Below are 13,131 nucleotides of genomic sequence, written 5' to 3'. Positions count from 1 at the left end.
TGCGATTCTGCACTGCGTCGTTTTAACTGACAATTGCGCGGTCGTGCGATGTTGCTCCCAAACAAAATTGGCGTCCTTTTTTTCCCACAAATAGAGCTTTCTTTTGGTGGTATTTGATCACCTTTTTTGTTTTTGCGTTATAAACAAAAAATAGAGCGACAATTGAAATAAAAAATGAATATTTTTTACTTTTTGCTATAATAAATATCACCACAGGGGGCGTGGCCTGGACGGGATCCGAGATGGCTGCTTAGAGAAGGAGCTCCGCTCACAGAGGACGAAAAGAAGCACATCTCCAGGAGCCATCCGACCCTAAAACATGGGTAAATCCACAAGGAGCTCCTCAACACCCCGCACGCTGAAAGAGACCGGGACCCAGCTAAGTAACAACATCCCAGAGATGTTCCGGACCCGGCCGTCAGGGACACACGCGGAGACACACGCTACACAGGCCGCATCCCCGGCCTCGAGTAGCAACACGGCCGAATCGCCGTTCGCCGACGGCGGAACTATGGCGTCCAACCCCAGCCTGCTAGACCTCCAAAGGGACCTGCAGAAGGTGGCGCTGGACATCAAGCACACCCTCACAGCGGCTATATCCGATCTGAAATCGGACATCCACACGATGAATCACCGCATCACGGCAGTGGAGGAATCCTCTCAGATGCAGGCAGCAGCGGTCAGGCAAGTACAGAGGGCCTACGACCTACAACTCCCACACATGTTTGAACTCCACAGGCAAGTGGAGGAATTAGACAACCGTGGCCGCAGACATAACATTAGGGTGAGGGGGCTACCCGAGGGGGTAGACCAAGCTAACATGCCACAGACAGTTTGCGCCATTTTCAATGACCTGCTTGGGCGCCCAGCTGAAACCCCCATCGAAATGGAACGAATCCATCGGGCCCTGAGACCTCCTCCCCGTGACTCTGAACCCCCAAGAGACATTGTCTGCTGTATTGTCAATTTTCCCCTTAAGGAAGAAATACTGCGGAAGGCGAGAGACAGAGGCCGCATTTTGTTTAATGGAGCAGACATTAAACTATTTCAAGATCTCTCCCAAATAACATTACAAAACAGACGGACACTGCGCCCCCTGCTGGACACGTTGCGGGCTCGCAACATCCAGTATAGGTGGAAGTTCCCCTTCTGCCTCTCGGCCTCCTCCAGAGGTCACACAGCTCTCCTCCGTACCCCAGAAGACCTGCCCACGTTCTGCGAGCAGCTGGATATTCCACCTATTGACCTGCCGGACTGGTACGCTTTCTACTTCCCTGCTGAGCCGTGGAAACCGGTCTCCCACACTTCGTCCCCGAAGTCGCAAAGGCAACGTTCCAGACGTCGCAGACTGGACCCCACAGCACCTAATGACCGCCATTCCCACCGTGATCCTCCTCCACGTGACCTTGAACCAGCCGTCACCCCGCGTAGGGGCCACCAAGATGCTTAAATCCTGAAGACCTCACCCATCCACTCAACAATGACGAGAGGGAACCCCCGTTATGTTTTTTGTTCATGTTCTTTTTCCTTTCTCTTGTTGCTCCCTCTCGTTCTTTTTTCAGCTTGAAGGTTTACATGTTCTTATCTCCGTATCGCACAGTCGGGCCCTAGACGACTGACATCGCCCGGTAACCCGAAAGACCGTAGCCGACGCGATACAGTGAGCTTCCGATATCCTCCCGCGACTCCAGATGGACAAACCCCTGGATCTCCCCGGCTCAGGTACTGTTTCATCAGATTGTTTGCACGTACACAATCGCAATAGCCCCCCCGTGAACCAAGCTGAATCATTATTTGTAGATTCTAAAGCTCAGGTATTGATGTGATCTTACACATGTATGGCTGCTATGGCCTCCTACGAACCCCAGCGAGCCCATGTCCTTGAAGCGCTCCAGCTTAGGCACTGTTTGACTCTGCCATTAGCCCATATGCACATCTATAACTGCAGTATCCCCCTGCAAATCTCATCGGACAACTTCTGATACCACCTCAGCCCAGATTCTGCTATGTTTTATTCGTTAGAGCGTGTGTGCACTTAAGACTACTAGATATCTTGCCCCCCTGAGGGCCTAAGGGAAATTCTACACGCCTCTTACACTTTCACTATGGGCTATACTCATACTTATACTCACTGCAAAAACGGTTAGTTGGGATTTCAAATGTTGCTATACATGTGTGGGTTGAGCGTATATCAAGCGGGAAGCGGCGACTACCTTCTCGGAGGAGGTTCCTGGCAGCTACATCTGGGTCTAGAGGGGGATGACCTATCCAGGTAAAGATGCGGATTGCCTAGTTTTCTCAGAATGGGGAAATTGCATTGTATTTTACAACCCTGATGAAACATGTACTGGTCTTCTTTAATCGTTTGTTTTAACTGTTTATCTGCTTAAAGACTGACTGTTTTATACTTAATGTGTTTATAGGATTGGGTAGATCCAACCCCTTTCGGGTGTGCTAGAAGCTTCCTGGCGGTACTTAAAACCGCCAGATGCTGTCACTACCCCTCACATGTTATCTAGGATTTTGCCTACTTGATAGACTTTGGCCCTTGATTCTGCCTACCTTGCACTTGGTGTGCGGTTAAGCCGCAAACTGACTGCGGAGCTGAGCAGACCCAACGGACTACTGATAAGCTTTACTCTGAAACGTTAATGTCCCTCTTTAGTGGTGATACGTCTCTATCCACACCCTGGAAACACCTGTTCTCCACCCTTCGTCCTCTGTGGTGCGACATTCCGTATTCCGCCCACGGTTTTCTATCCCCCCCACAGCTTCCCTACTGGATTGAAGCTGACATTCCGGACTCCCTCCCTACCCCCCTAAGGTGGGTGGGTATTTCCCTAGCCACCTCCGGTAATTTCTCACACCTGGGACTGATACACCCTGCGTAGGTGTGACTTTTAATTCTAATATCCCCCTCCCCCGGGTCTGCTCAACTAGACAGACCCCCTCTCCCCTCTCCCCCCCCCCCCTAATTTTTTCTTTTTTTTTTTTTTTTTCTCTGTTCCTTTCCCCCCCCCCCCCCCCCCTTTTTTTTTTTTTTTTTTTTCTCTCTCTCTCTTCTCTCTCTCTTCCCCCTTCTTTCCCATTTCTTTCTTTCCTTACATCTCCTCCCTCCCTCTCCCTGGGTCCAGCGAGTGACGCAAATCCCTCGCATACACTCTCTACTCCCCGCCAGCTGTTACGATGCAGAAGACACAGATCCCTACCCAACAATTGTCGCTGAAATGCCTCTCGTTAAATGTCAAAGGCCTCAACCTCCCAGAAAAAAGGTCGCAGGTCTTAGCTGCTCTGACCAAACACAAAGCTCACTTCCTCCTCTTACAGGAAACACACTTCCGTTCAGACGCCATCCCTAAACTAGGCAACCATGTATACAAATGTGCATTGCATTCCACAAACCCAGACTCCAAAACAAAAGGGGTCTCAATCCTCATCTCCAAACACGCTGATTTCCAAATTTTAGACACGATGATAGACCCCGAAGGTAGATACATATTTGTTAAAGGTAGATACGCCTCCAAACCTGTTACGCTAGCAAATGTATATTGTCCAAACGAACACCAAACTTCCTTTTTCAGGAAAGTGTCCGATCTTCTCTTCACATTTCGCGAAGGGATCGTGCTGCTAGGAGGGGACTTTAACGTCCCCCTCAACCCAACTGTAGATACATCCACCGGTACGACGGCTCTCTCTTACAGAGCCCTCCGCCAAATCAAAATCCAGCTACAGAACCTGACGCTCCATGACACATGGCGCACCATGTTCCCCACTGGAAAAGACTATACCTTTTTTTCCCCCCCGCATAACAAATACTCAAGAATCGACTATTTCTTTCTTTCTCAAACAGACCTTTCACTTCTCACGAAGGCCACCATAGAACCAATGTTTCTATCAGACCACCACCCCATTACAGTGACACTCGTCTTTCCAGAATCCAACAAAACGACTAAGACCTGGAGACTGAACCACTTAGAACTGTCCCTGCACAAAATGACATTCTGAAGGAAAAAAAGACATTTAAAACTCACTCGCGGCGATAATGAATTGTCGGCTCCGGCAATTCTGAGAGGATTCATTAATGAAAAATTTAAAAAAATGCGTGGGGGTCCCCCCAAATTCAATTACCAGGCCCTTCAGGTCTGGTATGGATATTAAGGGGAACCCCGGCGTAAAAAAATAAATTACGTGGGGTTCCCCCCAAATTCAATGTGCGTCAGAGGGGGGCGGGGTCACAGAGCATCACACGGCGGGGAATTCAATTTCAAGCGCAGCGTCCGGGGAAGAAGCCGCGCACGATGCGGACGAGCTTCCATTTGAAGTTCCCTCTGTGTGACACTCTTTGACCCCACCCCCCTCTGACGCACATATACCACACGCGGACTTTCAATCTCCATAGGCGACGCTTGAATTTTTTTTACAGGTTACCAGTTCAGAGTTACAGAGGAGGTCTAGTGCTAAAATGATTGCTCTTGCTCTAACGCACGTGTCAATACCTCACATGTGTGATTTGAACGGTGTTTACATATGTGGGCGGGACTTCCATGCATGTTTGCTTCTGAGTGCGAGCTACTAGGGACAGGGGCGTTTTAATTATATATTTTTTTACGTAATAATTCAATAAGACCTCACATCTTGTCCTTCAGATGGGAAAAAAATATAATGAATTTTAAAGTCCTGAAGTTTGGCGCCATTCCATGAGTGTGTGCAATATTAAAGCGTGTCAAGTTAGGTATCTATTTACTCGGTGTGACATCATCTTTCACATTATCACAAAAAATAGGCTAACTTTACTGTTTTGTTATTTTTTAACCACTTGCTGGTCAATGACCGGGCCACTTTTTGCGATTCTGCACTGCGTCGTTTTAACTGACAATTGCGCGGTCGTGCGATGTTGCTCCCAAACAAAATTGGCGTCCTTTTTTTCCCACAAATAGAGCTTTCTTTTGGTGGTATTTGATCACCTTTTTTGTTTTTGCGTTATAAACAAAAAATAGAGCGACAATTGAAATAAAAAATGAATATTTTTTACTTTTTGCTATAATAAATATCACCACAGGGGGCGTGGCCTGGACGGGATCCGAGATGGCTGCTTAGAGAAGGAGCTCCGCTCACAGAGGACGAAAAGAAGCACATCTCCAGGAGCCATCCGACCCTAAAACATGGGTAAATCCACAAGGAGCTCCTCAACACCCCGCACGCTGAAAGAGACCGGGACCCAGCTAAGTAACAACATCCCAGAGATGTTCCGGACCCGGCCGTCAGGGACACACGCGGAGACACACGCTACACAGGCCGCATCCCCGGCCTCGAGTAGCAACACGGCCGAATCGCCGTTCGCCGACGGCGGAACTATGGCGTCCAACCCCAGCCTGCTAGACCTCCAAAGGGACCTGCAGAAGGTGGCGCTGGACATCAAGCACACCCTCACAGCGGCTATATCCGATCTGAAATCGGACATCCACACGATGAATCACCGCATCACGGCAGTGGAGGAATCCTCTCAGATGCAGGCAGCAGCGGTCAGGCAAGTACAGAGGGCCTACGACCTACAACTCCCACACATGTTTGAACTCCACAGGCAAGTGGAGGAATTAGACAACCGTGGCCGCAGACATAACATTAGGGTGAGGGGGCTACCCGAGGGGGTAGACCAAGCTAACATGCCACAGACAGTTTGCGCCATTTTCAATGACCTGCTTGGGCGCCCAGCTGAAACCCCCATCGAAATGGAACGAATCCATCGGGCCCTGAGACCTCCTCCCCGTGACTCTGAACCCCCAAGAGACATTGTCTGCTGTATTGTCAATTTTCCCCTTAAGGAAGAAATACTGCGGAAGGCGAGAGACAGAGGCCGCATTTTGTTTAATGGAGCAGACATTAAACTATTTCAAGATCTCTCCCAAATAACATTACAAAACAGACGGACACTGCGCCCCCTGCTGGACACGTTGCGGGCTCGCAACATCCAGTATAGGTGGAAGTTCCCCTTCTGCCTCTCGGCCTCCTCCAGAGGTCACACAGCTCTCCTCCGTACCCCAGAAGACCTGCCCACGTTCTGCGAGCAGCTGGATATTCCACCTATTGACCTGCCGGACTGGTACGCTTTCTACTTCCCTGCTGAGCCGTGGAAACCGGTCTCCCACACTTCGTCCCCGAAGTCGCAAAGGCAACGTTCCAGACGTCGCAGACTGGACCCCACAGCACCTAATGACCGCCATTCCCACCGTGATCCTCCTCCACGTGACCTTGAACCAGCCGTCACCCCGCGTAGGGGCCACCAAGATGCTTAAATCCTGAAGACCTCACCCATCCACTCAACAATGACGAGAGGGAACCCCCGTTATGTTTTTTGTTCATGTTCTTTTTCCTTTCTCTTGTTGCTCCCTCTCGTTCTTTTTTCAGCTTGAAGGTTTACATGTTCTTATCTCCGTATCGCACAGTCGGGCCCTAGACGACTGACATCGCCCGGTAACCCGAAAGACCGTAGCCGACGCGATACAGTGAGCTTCCGATATCCTCCCGCGACTCCAGATGGACAAACCCCTGGATCTCCCCGGCTCAGGTACTGTTTCATCAGATTGTTTGCACGTACACAATCGCAATAGCCCCCCCGTGAACCAAGCTGAATCATTATTTGTAGATTCTAAAGCTCAGGTATTGATGTGATCTTACACATGTATGGCTGCTATGGCCTCCTACGAACCCCAGCGAGCCCATGTCCTTGAAGCGCTCCAGCTTAGGCACTGTTTGACTCTGCCATTAGCCCATATGCACATCTATAACTGCAGTATCCCCCTGCAAATCTCATCGGACAACTTCTGATACCACCTCAGCCCAGATTCTGCTATGTTTTATTCGTTAGAGCGTGTGTGCACTTAAGACTACTAGATATCTTGCCCCCCTGAGGGCCTAAGGGAAATTCTACACGCCTCTTACACTTTCACTATGGGCTATACTCATACTTATACTCACTGCAAAAACGGTTAGTTGGGATTTCAAATGTTGCTATACATGTGTGGGTTGAGCGTATATCAAGCGGGAAGCGGCGACTACCTTCTCGGAGGAGGTTCCTGGCAGCTACATCTGGGTCTAGAGGGGGATGACCTATCCAGGTAAAGATGCGGATTGCCTAGTTTTCTCAGAATGGGGAAATTGCATTGTATTTTACAACCCTGATGAAACATGTACTGGTCTTCTTTAATCGTTTGTTTTAACTGTTTATCTGCTTAAAGACTGACTGTTTTATACTTAATGTGTTTATAGGATTGGGTAGATCCAACCCCTTTCGGGTGTGCTAGAAGCTTCCTGGCGGTACTTAAAACCGCCAGATGCTGTCACTACCCCTCACATGTTATCTAGGATTTTGCCTACTTGATAGACTTTGGCCCTTGATTCTGCCTACCTTGCACTTGGTGTGCGGTTAAGCCGCAAACTGACTGCGGAGCTGAGCAGACCCAACGGACTACTGATAAGCTTTACTCTGAAACGTTAATGTCCCTCTTTAGTGGTGATACGTCTCTATCCACACCCTGGAAACACCTGTTCTCCACCCTTCGTCCTCTGTGGTGCGACATTCCGTATTCCGCCCACGGTTTTCTATCCCCCCCACAGCTTCCCTACTGGATTGAAGCTGACATTCCGGACTCCCTCCCTACCCCCCTAAGGTGGGTGGGTATTTCCCTAGCCACCTCCGGTAATTTCTCACACCTGGGACTGATACACCCTGCGTAGGTGTGACTTTTAATTCTAATATCCCCCTCCCCCGGGTCTGCTCAACTAGACAGCCCCCCTCTCCCCTCTCCCCCCCCCCACTAATTTTTTCTTTTTTTTTTTTTTTTTCTCTGTTCCTTTCCCCCCCCCCCCCCCCCCTTTTTTTTTTTTTTTTTTTTTTTTTTTTTTTTTCTCTCTCTCTCTTCTCTCTCTCTTCCCCCTTCTTTCCCATTTCTTTCTTTCCTTACATCTCCTCCCTCCCTCTCCCTGGGTCCAGCGAGTGACGCAAATCCCTCGCATACACTCTCTACTCCCCGCCAGCTGTTACGATGCAGAAGACACAGATCCCTACCCAACAATTGTCGCTGAAATGCCTCTCGTTAAATGTCAAAGGCCTCAACCTCCCAGAAAAAAGGTCGCAGGTCTTAGCTGCTCTGACCAAACACAAAGCTCACTTCCTCCTCTTACAGGAAACACACTTCCGTTCAGACGCCATCCCTAAACTAGGCAACCATGTATACAAATGTGCATTGCATTCCACAAACCCAGACTCCAAAACAAAAGGGGTCTCAATCCTCATCTCCAAACACGCTGATTTCCAAATTTTAGACACGATGATAGACCCCGAAGGTAGATACATATTTGTTAAAGGTAGATACGCCTCCAAACCTGTTACGCTAGCAAATGTATATTGTCCAAACGAACACCAAACTTCCTTTTTCAGGAAAGTGTCCGATCTTCTCTTCACATTTCGCGAAGGGATCGTGCTGCTAGGAGGGGACTTTAACGTCCCCCTCAACCCAACTGTAGATACATCCACCGGTACGACGGCTCTCTCTTACAGAGCCCTCCGCCAAATCAAAATCCAGCTACAGAACCTGACGCTCCATGACACATGGCGCACCATGTTCCCCACTGGAAAAGACTATACCTTTTTTTCCCCCCCGCATAACAAATACTCAAGAATCGACTATTTCTTTCTTTCTCAAACAGACCTTTCACTTCTCACGAAGGCCACCATAGAACCAATGTTTCTATCAGACCACCACCCCATTACAGTGACACTCGTCTTTCCAGAATCCAACAAAACGACTAAGACCTGGAGACTGAACCACTTAGAACTGTCCCTGCACAAAATGACATTCTGAAGGAAAAAAAGACATTTAAAACTCACTCGCGGCGATAATGAATTGTCGGCTCCGGCAATTCTGAGAGGATTCATTAATGAAAAATTTAAAAAAATGCGTGGGGGTCCCCCCAAATTCAATTACCAGGCCCTTCAGGTCTGGTATGGATATTAAGGGGAACCCCGGCGTAAAAAAATAAATTACGTGGGGTTCCCCCCAAATTCAATGTGCGTCAGAGGGGGGCGGGGTCACAGAGCATCACACGGCGGGGAATTCAATTTCAAGCGCAGCGTCCGGGGAAGAAGCCGCGCACGATGCGGACGAGCTTCCATTTGAAGTTCCCTCTGTGTGACACTCTTTGACCCCACCCCCCTCTGACGCACATATACCACACGCGGACTTTCAATCTCCATAGGCGACGCTTGAATTTTTTTTACAGGTTACCAGTTCAGAGTTACAGAGGAGGTCTAGTGCTAAAATGATTGCTCTTGCTCTAACGCACGTGTCAATACCTCACATGTGTGATTTGAACGGTGTTTACATATGTGGGCGGGACTTCCATGCATGTTTGCTTCTGAGTGCGAGCTACTAGGGACAGGGGCGTTTTAATTATATATTTTTTTACGTAATAATTCAATAAGACCTCACATCTTGTCCTTCAGATGGGAAAAAAATATAATGAATTTTAAAGTCCTGAAGTTTGGCGCCATTCCATGAGTGTGTGCAATATTAAAGCGTGTCAAGTTAGGTATCTATTTACTCGGTGTGACATCATCTTTCACATTATCACAAAAAATAGGCTAACTTTACTGTTTTGTTATTTTTTAACCACTTGCTGGTCAATGACCGGGCCACTTTTTGCGATTCTGCACTGCGTCGTTTTAACTGACAATTGCGCGGTCGTGCGATGTTGCTCCCAAACAAAATTGGCGTCCTTTTTTTCCCACAAATAGAGCTTTCTTTTGGTGGTATTTGATCACCTTTTTTGTTTTTTGCGTTATAAACAAAAAATAGAGCGACAATTGAAATAAAAAATGAATATTTTTTACTTTTTGCTATAATAAATATCACCACAGGGGGCGTGGCCTGGACGGGATCCGAGATGGCTGCTTAGAGAAGGAGCTCCGCTCACAGAGGACGAAAAGAAGCACATCTCCAGGAGCCATCCGACCCTAAAACATGGGTAAATCCACAAGGAGCTCCTCAACACCCCGCACGCTGAAAGAGACCGGGACCCAGCTAAGTAACAACATCCCAGAGATGTTCCGGACCCGGCCGTCAGGGACACACGCGGAGACACACGCTACACAGGCCGCATCCCCGGCCTCGAGTAGCAACACGGCCGAATCGCCGTTCGCCGACGGCGGAACTATGGCGTCCAACCCCAGCCTGCTAGACCTCCAAAGGGACCTGCAGAAGGTGGCGCTGGACATCAAGCACACCCTCACAGCGGCTATATCCGATCTGAAATCGGACATCCACACGATGAATCACCGCATCACGGCAGTGGAGGAATCCTCTCAGATGCAGGCAGCAGCGGTCAGGCAAGTACAGAGGGCCTACGACCTACAACTCCCACACATGTTTGAACTCCACAGGCAAGTGGAGGAATTAGACAACCGTGGCCGCAGACATAACATTAGGGTGAGGGGGCTACCCGAGGGGGTAGACCAAGCTAACATGCCACAGACAGTTTGCGCCATTTTCAATGACCTGCTTGGGCGCCCAGCTGAAACCCCCATCGAAATGGAACGAATCCATCGGGCCCTGAGACCTCCTCCCCGTGACTCTGAACCCCCAAGAGACATTGTCTGCTGTATTGTCAATTTTCCCCTTAAGGAAGAAATACTGCGGAAGGCGAGAGACAGAGGCCGCATTTTGTTTAATGGAGCAGACATTAAACTATTTCAAGATCTCTCCCAAATAACATTACAAAACAGACGGACACTGCGCCCCCTGCTGGACACGTTGCGGGCTCGCAACATCCAGTATAGGTGGAAGTTCCCCTTCTGCCTCTCGGCCTCCTCCAGAGGTCACACAGCTCTCCTCCGTACCCCAGAAGACCTGCCCACGTTCTGCGAGCAGCTGGATATTCCACCTATTGACCTGCCGGACTGGTACGCTTTCTACTTCCCTGCTGAGCCGTGGAAACCGGTCTCCCACACTTCGTCCCCGAAGTCGCAAAGGCAACGTTCCAGACGTCGCAGACTGGACCCCACAGCACCTAATGACCGCCATTCCCACCGTGATCCTCCTCCACGTGACCTTGAACCAGCCGTCACCCCCGCGTAGGGGCCACCAAGATGCTTAAATCCTGAAGACCTCACCCATCCACTCAACAATGACGAGAGGGAACCCCCGTTATGTTTTTTGTTCATGTTCTTTTTCCTTTCTCTTGTTGCTCCCTCTCGTTCTTTTTTCAGCTTGAAGGTTTACATGTTCTTATCTCCGTATCGCACAGTCGGGCCCTAGACGACTGACATCGCCCGGTAACCCGAAAGACCGTAGCCGACGCGATACAGTGAGCTTCCGATATCCTCCCGCGACTCCAGATGGACAAACCCCTGGATCTCCCCGGCTCAGGTACTGTTTCATCAGATTGTTTGCACGTACACAATCGCAATAGCCCCCCCGTGAACCAAGCTGAATCATTATTTGTAGATTCTAAAGCTCAGGTATTGATGTGATCTTACACATGTATGGCTGCTATGGCCTCCTACGAACCCCAGCGAGCCCATGTCCTTGAAGCGCTCCAGCTTAGGCACTGTTTGACTCTGCCATTAGCCCATATGCACATCTATAACTGCAGTATCCCCCTGCAAATCTCATCGGACAACTTCTGATACCACCTCAGCCCAGATTCTGCTATGTTTTATTCGTTAGAGCGTGTGTGCACTTAAGACTACTAGATATCTTGCCCCCCTGAGGGCCTAAGGGAAATTCTACACGCCTCTTACACTTTCACTATGGGCTATACTCATACTTATACTCACTGCAAAAACGGTTAGTTGGGATTTCAAATGTTGCTATACATGTGTGGGTTGAGCGTATATCAAGCGGGAAGCGGCGACTACCTTCTCGGAGGAGGTTCCTGGCAGCTACATCTGGGTCTAGAGGGGGATGACCTATCCAGGTAAAGATGCGGATTGCCTAGTTTTCTCAGAATGGGGAAATTGCATTGTATTTTACAACCCTGATGAAACATGTACTGGTCTTCTTTAATCGTTTGTTTTAACTGTTTATCTGCTTAAAGACTGACTGTTTTATACTTAATGTGTTTATAGGATTGGGTAGATCCAACCCCTTTCGGGTGTGCTAGAAGCTTCCTGGCGGTACTTAAAACCGCCAGATGCTGTCACTACCCCTCACATGTTATCTAGGATTTTGCCTACTTGATAGACTTTGGCCCTTGATTCTGCCTACCTTGCACTTGGTGTGCGGTTAAGCCGCAAACTGACTGCGGAGCTGAGCAGACCCAACGGACTACTGATAAGCTTTACTCTGAAACGTTAATGTCCCTCTTTAGTGGTGATACGTCTCTATCCACACCCTGGAAACACCTGTTCTCCACCCTTCGTCCTCTGTGGTGCGACATTCCGTATTCCGCCCACGGTTTTCTATCCCCCCCACAGCTTCCCTACTGGATTGAAGCTGACATTCCGGACTCCCTCCCTACCCCCCTAAGGTGGGTGGGTATTTCCCTAGCCACCTCCGGTAATTTCTCACACCTGGGACTGATACACCCTGCGTAGGTGTGACTTTTAATTCTAATATCCCCCCCCCCCGGGTCTGCTCAACTAGACAGCCCCCCTCTTCCCCCCCCCCCCCCCCCCCCACCTTTTTCTTTTCTTTTTTTTTTTTCTCTGTTCCTTTCCCCCCCCCCCCCCCCCCCCCCTTTTTTTTTTTTTTTTTTTTTTTTTTCTCTCTCTCTCTTCTCTCTCTCTTCCCCCTTCTTTCCCATTTCTTTCTTTCCTTACATCTCCTCCCTCCCTCTCCCTGGGTCCAGCGAGTGACGCAAATCCCTCGCATACACTCTCTACTCCCCGCCAGCTGTTACGATGCAGAAGACACAGATCCCTACCCAACAATTGTCGCTGAAATGCCTCTCGTTAAATGTCAAAGGCCTCAACCCCCCAGAAAAAAGGTCGCAGGTCTTAGCTGCTCTGACCAAACACAAAGCTCACTTCCTCCTCTTACAGGAAACACACTTCCGTTCAGACGCCATCCCTAAACTAGGCAACCATGTATACAAATGTGCATTGCATTCCACAAACCCAGACTCCAAAACAAA

Source organism: Rana temporaria, chromosome 4 (assembly GCF_905171775.1).
Source record: "Rana temporaria chromosome 4, aRanTem1.1, whole genome shotgun sequence".
NCBI classification, from domain to species: Eukaryota; Metazoa; Chordata; class Amphibia; order Anura; family Ranidae; genus Rana; species Rana temporaria.
The sequence above is the reverse complement of the archived record's forward strand: the minus strand, read 5'-3'. Positions refer to the sequence as shown.